This window comes from Octopus bimaculoides, chromosome 2 (genome assembly GCF_046866305.1).
Source record: "Octopus bimaculoides isolate indiv1 chromosome 2, ASM4686630v1, whole genome shotgun sequence".
NCBI lineage: Eukaryota > Metazoa > Mollusca > Cephalopoda > Octopoda > Octopodidae > Octopus > Octopus bimaculoides.
Genome location: NC_142929.1, coordinates 120,967,243 through 120,977,242, shown reverse-complemented (window position 1 = coordinate 120,977,242; position 10,000 = coordinate 120,967,243). Strand labels below are relative to the sequence as shown.

The window sequence follows — 10,000 nt, the reverse complement described above, 5'->3', positions numbered from 1 at the left end:
TAGTTTTCTATTCATTCATTTTCCTATCTCTTTGGTTTCAATCATTACGTCAATGACTCACAATTGACTGACTCCGCATTTTATCATGTATTACTCCACCTCTCTCTCTCTCTCTCTCTCTCTCTCTCTCTCTCTCTCTCTCTTTCTCTCTCTTTTCGACTCTGCACTTCTGCCTTTCTCTGTACCTCATTCTCTGTCTATATTTACATATGCATATAATAGATATAGGTGTATGTTTGTGTGAGTGTATGCGTGTGTGCGTTTATTGTATCAAAAGTTGAAGTATAGATTACACGCGAGTCTTCGTCGACAACCGTCTGATCACATCTATGCCAGCAGAAAAGGGAGATGTGATAGTTAGGAAGACGTTAGCTATTTTGGAGTAATGTAGTTGTCAAATTTAATTCAGAACTTAAGATATAAAGAGGAGAGTGCACCAGTGCACAATACATTTTTCCAGCACTAGGTTAGTGTCTGAAAGCGTGTATCATTCCTTCTTTATCAGATGCATTTTGGAACAGATTTGCTTAGTGTCTAACCTCTGTAAGTGATCGAACACATATAAGTACCTGTACATATATTCATGAATAGATAGACACACAATTTACCGCAACCCCGCCCACATAGAAATTCAGATACTTTATTATTTTTATTGAAGGTCTAAAATGTTAGGAAACGAGGATCTTCATCTATGCTTATTAACAAATGTTAATTGGCAGGTGTGTGGATGGGGATGTTATTTGAGTGAATACACATACATATATACATACATGCATGCATACATAAATACACACATACACAATATATTACCACTAACGCACACAGACACACATATACGTACGTATGGTCCTCAATACTCGATTGATGCAATGTGGCGAAACGTTTTCTCTAAAAGAATTCTGTAAGATCGAATTGTCGATTGTTTGGTAGAACATTTATCATGGTAAATATTGTGGACTATTTGAACAGCTGCTCTGGTTTTACAGCATTTCCGAAAGTGTGTTAATGTTCCTTTTATTGCAACTTATTTAGTGTAACTAAAACGATTTTCACACAAGAAATAGCGCCGAAAGCGACAATGAAATAATAGCTAAACATTGTTTAGTGTATAGCTGGCGCTTTTATGATAATTGTAATGAGAATTGTCCTGTCTATTTTACTTAGTTCTATGAGGAAACAAACTTTAAAATTCGGCAGGTAATGATGGTTGACTATCACACACACATACGCAAATACATACATGCATTCACACTGGATGACTCAAAACGTCGCACGCACACACTCATATGCACGAGCTATTGAACATCTACATGTATATTGAAAGTAGTATCTAATCTATTTGAATGAATGACAATTTGAATATCCCTACCCAAATATACAAATCTATGTTCGCATCGTACGCGTGTCTATAGAAAACACTCTACTCTGTCTGTATCAGTTTATCTGCCTATCTGTCTATCAATCTACTTGTCTCTACCTACCTACATACATACATACAAACAAACATACATACATAATACCTATCATCTATCTATCTATACGCTTTGAAAGATCATAAAACTGCTTTCTGTCACTACATCTCCCTTTGTTTCATCAACACATCTCGATCTGAATATAATCTGCGAAAGCATATTTTATATCATTCTAACTCATATTAAGATGAAATACTATTGAACAACACAACAGGGGAAATTTATGTTTACATCTAAAGTTTTAGAGGAAAAGTTTTACATCTTTAACCAAAAAGTCGAATTTGTTTCCTTTTAGTTCGATATTTGTGATTGCTTCGGCTCATTTAACTAAGAAATTCTCATGTCGGTCATCAAAGATTCAGACCTATCATCAGCATCACATCTACATTAAAACTATACTACTTTCTTGCAAATCCTTCCTCTATGAGAAAAATTCAACCGGAATAATATGGTACAACAATGAAAGCTCTGACGTCATTATTGGACCGACGTCTCAACAGAAATTAGTGGTCTCGAAGAAGTTACATATGCACAATATAATGAAGTGAGAACTTCCTATTTATAGAAAGAGACTTATTCGAGATGAAAATTGTTGAAATTAGAGAAATATGAACATCCAATCAGCCGATAGGTTCCATAATGCCCATTGCCATTTATTTAACGAGTTAACAATTACTGTGGTGTAGCGGAAAAGGATTAAATATTCTAGATTTGTGACTAGGAAGCCTCTGCAAATTCATACGTAAATATACAATATAACCAGGACACCTCAAATGTATTTTATTATATTTTGTAAGGAATTTTTCCTGCGAAATTTTACCATCTGTTTCTGAAGAAAATTTACAAAATCCATCTCTTTTAAAATGACATATATTTAAAGATCCGTTAAAAGTTCAACATATAAAAGATATACCCATTCTCCTATAAAAGACAAAGCAACAGAAAAATGTCAGTCATTTCGTATAACGTATCTCTTCATCTTCAAGTTCCTAACCGGCTAGCCAAAGTCCTATTTAATATCCTATGTAAATATCTTTCAAGACATCCCAAGTATTACAAATTATTAGTAGAAACAAAATTAAGTTCGCATACTTAGCCATTTACAATTTTATATAATCATTCGCCTCCTCATATGTAGCCAAACAAAAATATCTATTCAGCATATCAGTACAAGTTCACCACATAACTGCAACTGGAAATTTTAGTTGGAATGTCAAATACAATGCATAAGCCACAGAAAATCCTGAGACACAGACAATAGTGGAATGATGCCGAAGTAACAACAACAACAACAACAACTGGTAATATAACCCCTCGACCAACCAAGCGAGGCCGTGTGTGTGTGTGTGTGTGTGTGTGTGTGTGTGTGTGTGTGTGTGTGTGTGTGTGTGTGTGTGTGTGTGTGTGTGTGTGTGTGTGTGTGTGTAAGAAAAAATCATATTTTGTAACAGAAGAGTATTCTATTGAAATGAATGATCTTTTATATAACATTTTTGTAAATCAATATGGATAAATCCCAGCAATGACCTTCTGAGACTCCAATGTTTTAAAATTACAAACAGACACAATACATGTCAGAGTGACAAAGAAACTAGGAAGGTGGTTGTAAGATGTGCTTGAAACAACAACCAACTTTCACTTAAATGTGACACCTTTCCGTCTGAAATTATTTACATTTTGTTTCTTTTTTACTAAAAGGGCTCCTCCCATGGTTTTTAAGTGTGTAGAGCAACCAAAATTGACCAAAATCGCTCTGTAGTTGGGTGGTGGTGATAGTGGTGAGAAAAAGCAATAAATTTTGGAAATTGCTTTTATAAAAAGAATGTGGTGAAAAAGAAATTCGAGAAATCCCCGTTACAAGAGAGAAAATCTAACTTATGTGGGTGTACGCATGCAAAATTCCGCCAAATTGTCCTCAAGAAGTCCTCCTTATATCCTGGAGAGGTTAAGTGATCGATGTTGAAATATTGGTCTTAACGAATGTTAATCCAGAGAAGTGGATTGACGAGCAGGAATTCTCGAAATGGCAGAATCATTAATGCATCAAAGAGAATGTCTTATACTATCAGTTGCAGCTGTCGGAGCTTTTAGTTCAAATCTCGTCTTGGTTACCATTGTCTTCTACCATTTCGTGGGCGATACATATCAGTTCAGTGTGGCAAATTGGCGAGATATTTAAGTTTCAGTTGCGATGACTTTTGTTTACATGGGTTCTCTGAATTCTGAGGTGAAATCCCTCCATGTATAACGGTAAAGTAAACAGATATTTTGGAGCTTCGCGAAAGCGGTAATAGGCATTGTGAATCCTTAATCAAGCCCATAGAATGAGAAATTCGTTATTTTATACAATGGTAACTGCTTAAACTGCTTTACGTGCACTGAATTATATCAACAGCTGCAGTTTAAATTCCAATAATGTTATACATATCACACTTTGATTTCTTATTACATGTAATATATGAAGAAAATAGCTTCTCTTAGTCGTAATGGCTCCGCAGCCTTCGACAACGAATCCAACATAAGGTTCAATATCTACAAGTCTGCGTCTGAGTAAAAGGTGAATTACATTATAAATTATTAAGTTACTTGAAACTGTTTATATAGATTTTCCACTTTGGAAACGTGTGTAGTGCTTAACTGTCTCTCGAATAATTTCTATGACGTAAATTACTAATATGCCAACAGTTTCATTTTCGTAGTTGTATTTTATTAATCATAAATTGTAGTCATGTCTGCATTGAGAGATTCATCAAATTGATTATGAATCTAAGATAACCACACATGTAAGCCATGTTTGTGAAATCTCACTGCTGACAGGAAAAGAAGAATTGACTCTACAACTCTTTCAATATCCTTATATTCTCATTATTATTGGTTTTTACCCAGCATGAACTGTCACTACGAAATTTTGTTTAAAGCCACTGATAGTATGCTTAATTACTAAGATTTCCTTATACATCATCCGTAAACGCGTTGCTTAGAGGTTAGGGTATTTAGATGACGGTCGTAAAGTCGTAAATTCAACTTTTGATCGCGCGTTGTGTCCTTAGCAAGTAACTATATTTTACGTTGCTCCAGTTCACTCAGCTGGCTAAAATGAGTAGTAACTATCCATTCTTTTTCCTGCTGAAACTCCCTGAGATCTACATTAAGGGTACGCGTGCCTGTGGAGTGCTCAGTCACTTGCAAGTTAATTTAAGAAGTAGCTTGTCTGTTGATCTGAATAACTGGAAATCTCGGCGTCGTAACCGATGGAGTGTCAAAAACGTAGCTGTGATTTCGTGCATAATTTTAGAGTAGCAGTTAGTTGAAATTATATTAGTACTGTACTGTGTGTCATGATATTCTGATCGACTCTACTCTTGACGCTTCTTTTCCTCTCCAGGATGAGGTTGCAGAAACAGGACGAACGTTCGTTCTTATGTAATGAATAAATTTACGAAAATAGAATTTGTTTATGCACTGGCAGCTAATGGCGCTAATCTCTAAACAAAAACTTGGAATATATGTATATACATCTATAACAACCTCTCTATCTATGTATTTTTACATGCATACATACATATATGTCTATCTATCTATCTATCTATCTATCTATCTATCTATCTATCTATCTATCTATCTGTCTGTCTGTCTGTCTGTCTGTCTATCTATCTATCTATCTATCTATCTTGGACAGAGAGTGACGAAGGTGACAGTAAAGAATGTCCCTTCACAAGTGGAAACACAGTGGATAGTAGGTTCTATATGCCTCGAAATGGAGGAGGCAAATATATTAGAAATTGCTACTGCAGAGGAGAAAAACTGGGAAGGGGGAAAAAAAGTCGAAGTCCTCCTCCACATCACTGAAGAGGAGTGCCAAAAGATCCCCACACACATCCAACTGGCAAAGGACCACAAGTTATATGTAGTGGTGGAAGGAAGGCGGCCACGTTGTTATGTATGCGGCAGCGAGGCACACCTCAAGGACAGTTGCCCAACCGCCGCCAACCAAAAAAAGCAACAAGGGCAACCACCAAAACCCGGAAAAAAAACCCTACTACCAACACCACCATCAACAATCAAAACAAGAGAAACACAAGCAACACTGGCAACTGAGAAGACAACAGCATCTGCAAAAACAACAAGTGAGGAAGCAGGGGAAAAGAAAGAAAATTCCAAGACTGTTTCCCCCTCCCCCACATCACACACACCTCACACAAATAACAAGCCATCAGCACCAACAAAAACAGCAACATAACCACTCACACAAGCACACACAGACGCTCACAATTTGCCCCTACCCCCTTCCGATTCCTCAGAACCTTCGTCGGAAGATGAAAGTAATGAGGAATGGCAAATAGCCCAGAAAGGAAGGAGGAAGAAGAGCAAGAAAAGAAAAGCAAACACAAACAAAGCAGGGAGATACACAACTCCCGAAAACACTCCAGACACCAACACAAGAACACACAACTACAACACAAGCAACAAAACCCCAAAAGCAAGTACACACACAATGCTCACTGCCATCAACACAAGAAAACTCAGAGTTGATGGAATACATCAACACAAAAACAAACATAACGAACGAAGACATAAAAACCAGCAACCACCCATACACAACACCGCCAGAACACATCAAAATACTACACATAACACCAACCCTGCACCAAACACTAAAATCTATTTTTCCAAAGGCAGTTGGCAAATGCCAAAAATACCTGGCGAAAAAACTATATAGTGATCTCCTCGAAGAAAACCCGAAGGAGGAGACACAAAAACTCTCAAACGGTAAGTGACTCTCTTTATAAAACTTTAACACTCAAATCAAAATGATGCTCAAGATTGGTTGTGTAAATGCGCGTGGTTTGGGGTCCCCTTGGAAACAAGGGTACCTCCTAAATGACATAAAGTCACATAAACTAGAAATCATAGCCATAAGCGAGACCAGACTCCATGATCCGCGGGCCCTATCGTCCATGTTTGGCAGACAGTTTAACATTTATTTTTCTCCCTGTCTGCCGAGAATGGGCGGTAGTGGCACGGCGGTACTCTTTCGCAAGAGTCTGGATCTCGAAGTAAAGACAGTATTCATAGACCCGGAGGGTAGATTGGTTGTTCTGGATGTCGATGGCAGCGATGGGTGTGCTTTTCGACTCATATCAGTATACGCACCACCTTTAACAGGTAGGCCGGATTTCTTTCGACGTCTAGAAGTATTCCTAGGAACGTCTCGTCCTTTACTTTTAGTGGGGGGTTGGAATGCTACCTTGGACACGCATCTAGACTATGTGGGCAGAGATAGGAATAGACGGGGATGCAAATGCCTCAAAGACCTGCTCAGACGCTTTCAACTGTCTGACAGGTACCGACTCGATTACCCGAATGCGCCAATGTGGACATGGACAAACCGCATCGGGTCGTCGAGATCGTATCTAGATAGAATACTGTGTAGGAGAGTAGATAGAGATAGCATAGGGTGTCCACAATTTCACATAGTCAGCTACACGGATCACAAACTTGTGACGTGTACGCTAGACTTAGATAAGACACATAGGCAGGGCTCCGGTTACTGGAAACTAAACGCGTCTTTCCCTTCGAGACCAGTTTTCAGAGACCGGATTAGCACGTTAGTAAAGAGGGCTTTGACAGGAGCCATCATCAATAACAAATGGTGGTTTGCCCTCAAGAGAGCAATAAAAGCAGAAGCGGTTAGGTATAGCAAAGCACTAGCCATAGACAGAAACAGAGTAGAGGGTGAACTAGTTAAGAAGCTAGAAGAGGCAATTAGAAGTGGCATCGCATCCGACGTTTTGGCGGCGAGGTTGGCCCTTGACCAACACTTCAACGCCAAACACGAAGGGTGCGTTGTCAGGGCTAGGATGCGTGCTCTAAGAAACGAAGGTGTTGGAGCCGCGCGAGAGGCCCGGGTGGCGGAGGCGCAACAGGGCAACAAAGCCACCATTCGGTCTCTGGTGGACAAACAGGGGCGCGAACTGCTCGAGCCAAGCAAAATGTGTGAGGCCTTTCAGCGGCACTTTGCTCGACTGTTTGGGACGAATGGCGAGCGAGAACGCAGGGTGGACTTCAGTGCCTACCTGCACAGCCTGCCACGACTCTCGGCAAGAGAGGCGGAGTGCTGCGAAGGTGCCATCACGGCGGCGGAAGTGAGGGACGCGATGGCGGGATGCTCGAGGGACAAATCTCCGGGTTTGGATGGTCTGCCCTACGAGCTTTACAACTGTAAGCCAGACTTGTTTGGAGACGTCTTGGTGGCGGTGTACTGCAACTGGCAGCAAAACGGGAGCATTCCCGGTTTTGTGAGTCGAGGAGCCGTAACGCTGCTGAAGAAAGATCCAAACAAGGGGGACGTCATAGATAACTTTAGGCCCATCACTCTGCTCAATGCAGACTTGAAAATTTTGGCCAAGGTGTTAGCCAAGCGGTTGGCGCTTGTCATCGAGAAACTGATCGGCAAGGCGCAAACGTGCGCGGTGCCGGGCAGGAGCATCCATGACAACCTCCATCTGATGCGCTACCTCATAGAGAGGGTAGTTAAGGAACCTGGCATGGGTGGGGCCCTGATAAATTTAGATCAATCGAAAGCTTTCGATAGGGTAGACCATCAATACTTGGAGGCTGTCCTCATAGCAGCCGGCTTCGGTCCCATTTTCCGCGGCTGGATGGCTGCCTTGTACAGAGGCATCCGTTCGGTAGTTCGCGTCAATGGGCATCTATCAAGACCCTTCGACATTGCACGTTCGGTCCGTCAGGGATGCCCCCTCTCGTCGCTTCTGTACGTGTTGACTCTCGAGCCACTACTGCGGAAGCTGGCGACGCTGAGGGGCATCCCGCGAGAGTTGGGATGCGGGACGAGCGTGTCGGCATACGCGGACGACGTCACCGTCATAGTGTCTAGCCAAAAGCACATCGAGCTTGTCGGCGAGACACTGAGAGACTACGAAGCGGTAACGGGAGCGAAAATCAACCGGGATAAGTCAGTGGGCTTGCGGCTCGGCACCTGGAGAAGCAACCCCATGCCGTCAAGTAGCGCCTCCGTCGTGGGACGTTGGACTGACGGTCCGGTTGAGATGCTCGGGGTCTGGTTTGGTCCAGACCTCCAAACGGAGAAGAACTGGGACGAGATAACGAGAAGGGTGGCCACTCTAGCCCGGCAATGGGCCGAGAGGAAGCTTTCCCTGAAAGGTCGGGCGGAGGTGGCGAACACGTACATCGCGTCCGTCATCTACTACCGCCTGACCGTCGTTCCTTGTCCCGACCCTACCATCACCAAACTGGAGCGCATCCTCTTCCGCTTCTTGTGGAAAGGAAGCGTTCCGATGGTTAGGCGATCCGTTTGCTGCCAACACCCGTTAAAAGGAGGACTGGGCATGCCGTGGTTGATGATGCGCAGACATGCGCTGAGACTGCGACATCTCCGGCTCTACGTAGACAGTGGTGAACAGGTGTGGTCACCGTTTGTGCGGCGCGCTTTCCCGCAGCTCGTCTCCATGACCGAACTGCAGTCATGGATCAAGAAGAGGCCGAGGAAGGGCGAATGGCACCGCGAGTGTCGCGCTGCTCTTCGGCAACTCCAACAACCCGGGTCAACTTTGAGCGACTGCATCACAACTAACGCATTCTATAGTGGATTAGTGGAGGGAAGGTACGACGACGATCTCGGGGCGAACCTGGGCGTCGACGAGGAATACCTGACCCGCCTGTTTAAGACGACCTTCGGGCCGGGACCTATGGACAACTTCCAGAGATCCCTGGCCTGGCAGTGCTATCGAGAAGCACTACCCGTTCGGGATAAGCTCTACAGGCATGGCTCGAGAAACACGGGGCCGACCTGTCCGAGATGCCGGCAGAGCGACGAAACCGTTCTGCACGCACTCGTACAGTGTCCCACCATTTCCGAGCTGTGGGCTTACGTCGAACAACTGCTATCGCGTGTGGGACGAGTCGGTCTATCAGCCGAGTCTATCGTGAATATTGTCGCGCCTCCTTCCTTTAAGCGGGAAGGAAGAGCTATTTTCATCGTACTTGTGGCTATGGCGAAAGAATGTGTATGGTGGACGCGTCTGAAAGGTCTAGAGACAAAGACTTTCCTCTCTGGGCAATCTCTCATCAACTTCTTCAAGTATCACCTGAAGAGGAAGTTGAGAGTAGAAAGGGAAGTCTTGTCTAGTGAATGCTTCAAAAAAAGATGGGTGAATGTAGCAAGGATGGCACGTGTGAACGACGGAGCCATCTTGAGCATAACCCTATGAACAAGAAAAATAAAATAAAACAAAAAGGCAAAAGAGAGTCACTTACTGTTATTGTTTCTTCAATGAGAATATTGACCAAGGTTACCGTGGTCTTTTCCGTGGGCTTTTCCTTCCACGGCTAAACCTAAACTGTCCTCCCCTCTTTTTACACGAGAACATTACTGTGTGATACACGATCCCTATTGATCGGCCTTTCCTTTTCTCTTTTTTTTTCGATCCCTTTTGATCGAACTGCTCCTTTTTCCCTTCCTACGATCCCTTTTGATCGACACCACC

General features: G+C 42.6%; 1 protein-coding gene across 1 annotated transcript in view; it reads right to left on the bottom strand.

Annotated features, from left to right (window-relative positions):
- LOC106876909 (carbonic anhydrase-related protein 10) overlaps positions 1-10,000 on the bottom strand; it is a 1,209,344-nt gene that overhangs the window by 31,639 nt on the left and 1,167,705 nt on the right. The gene's annotated exons all lie outside the window — the stretch shown is intronic.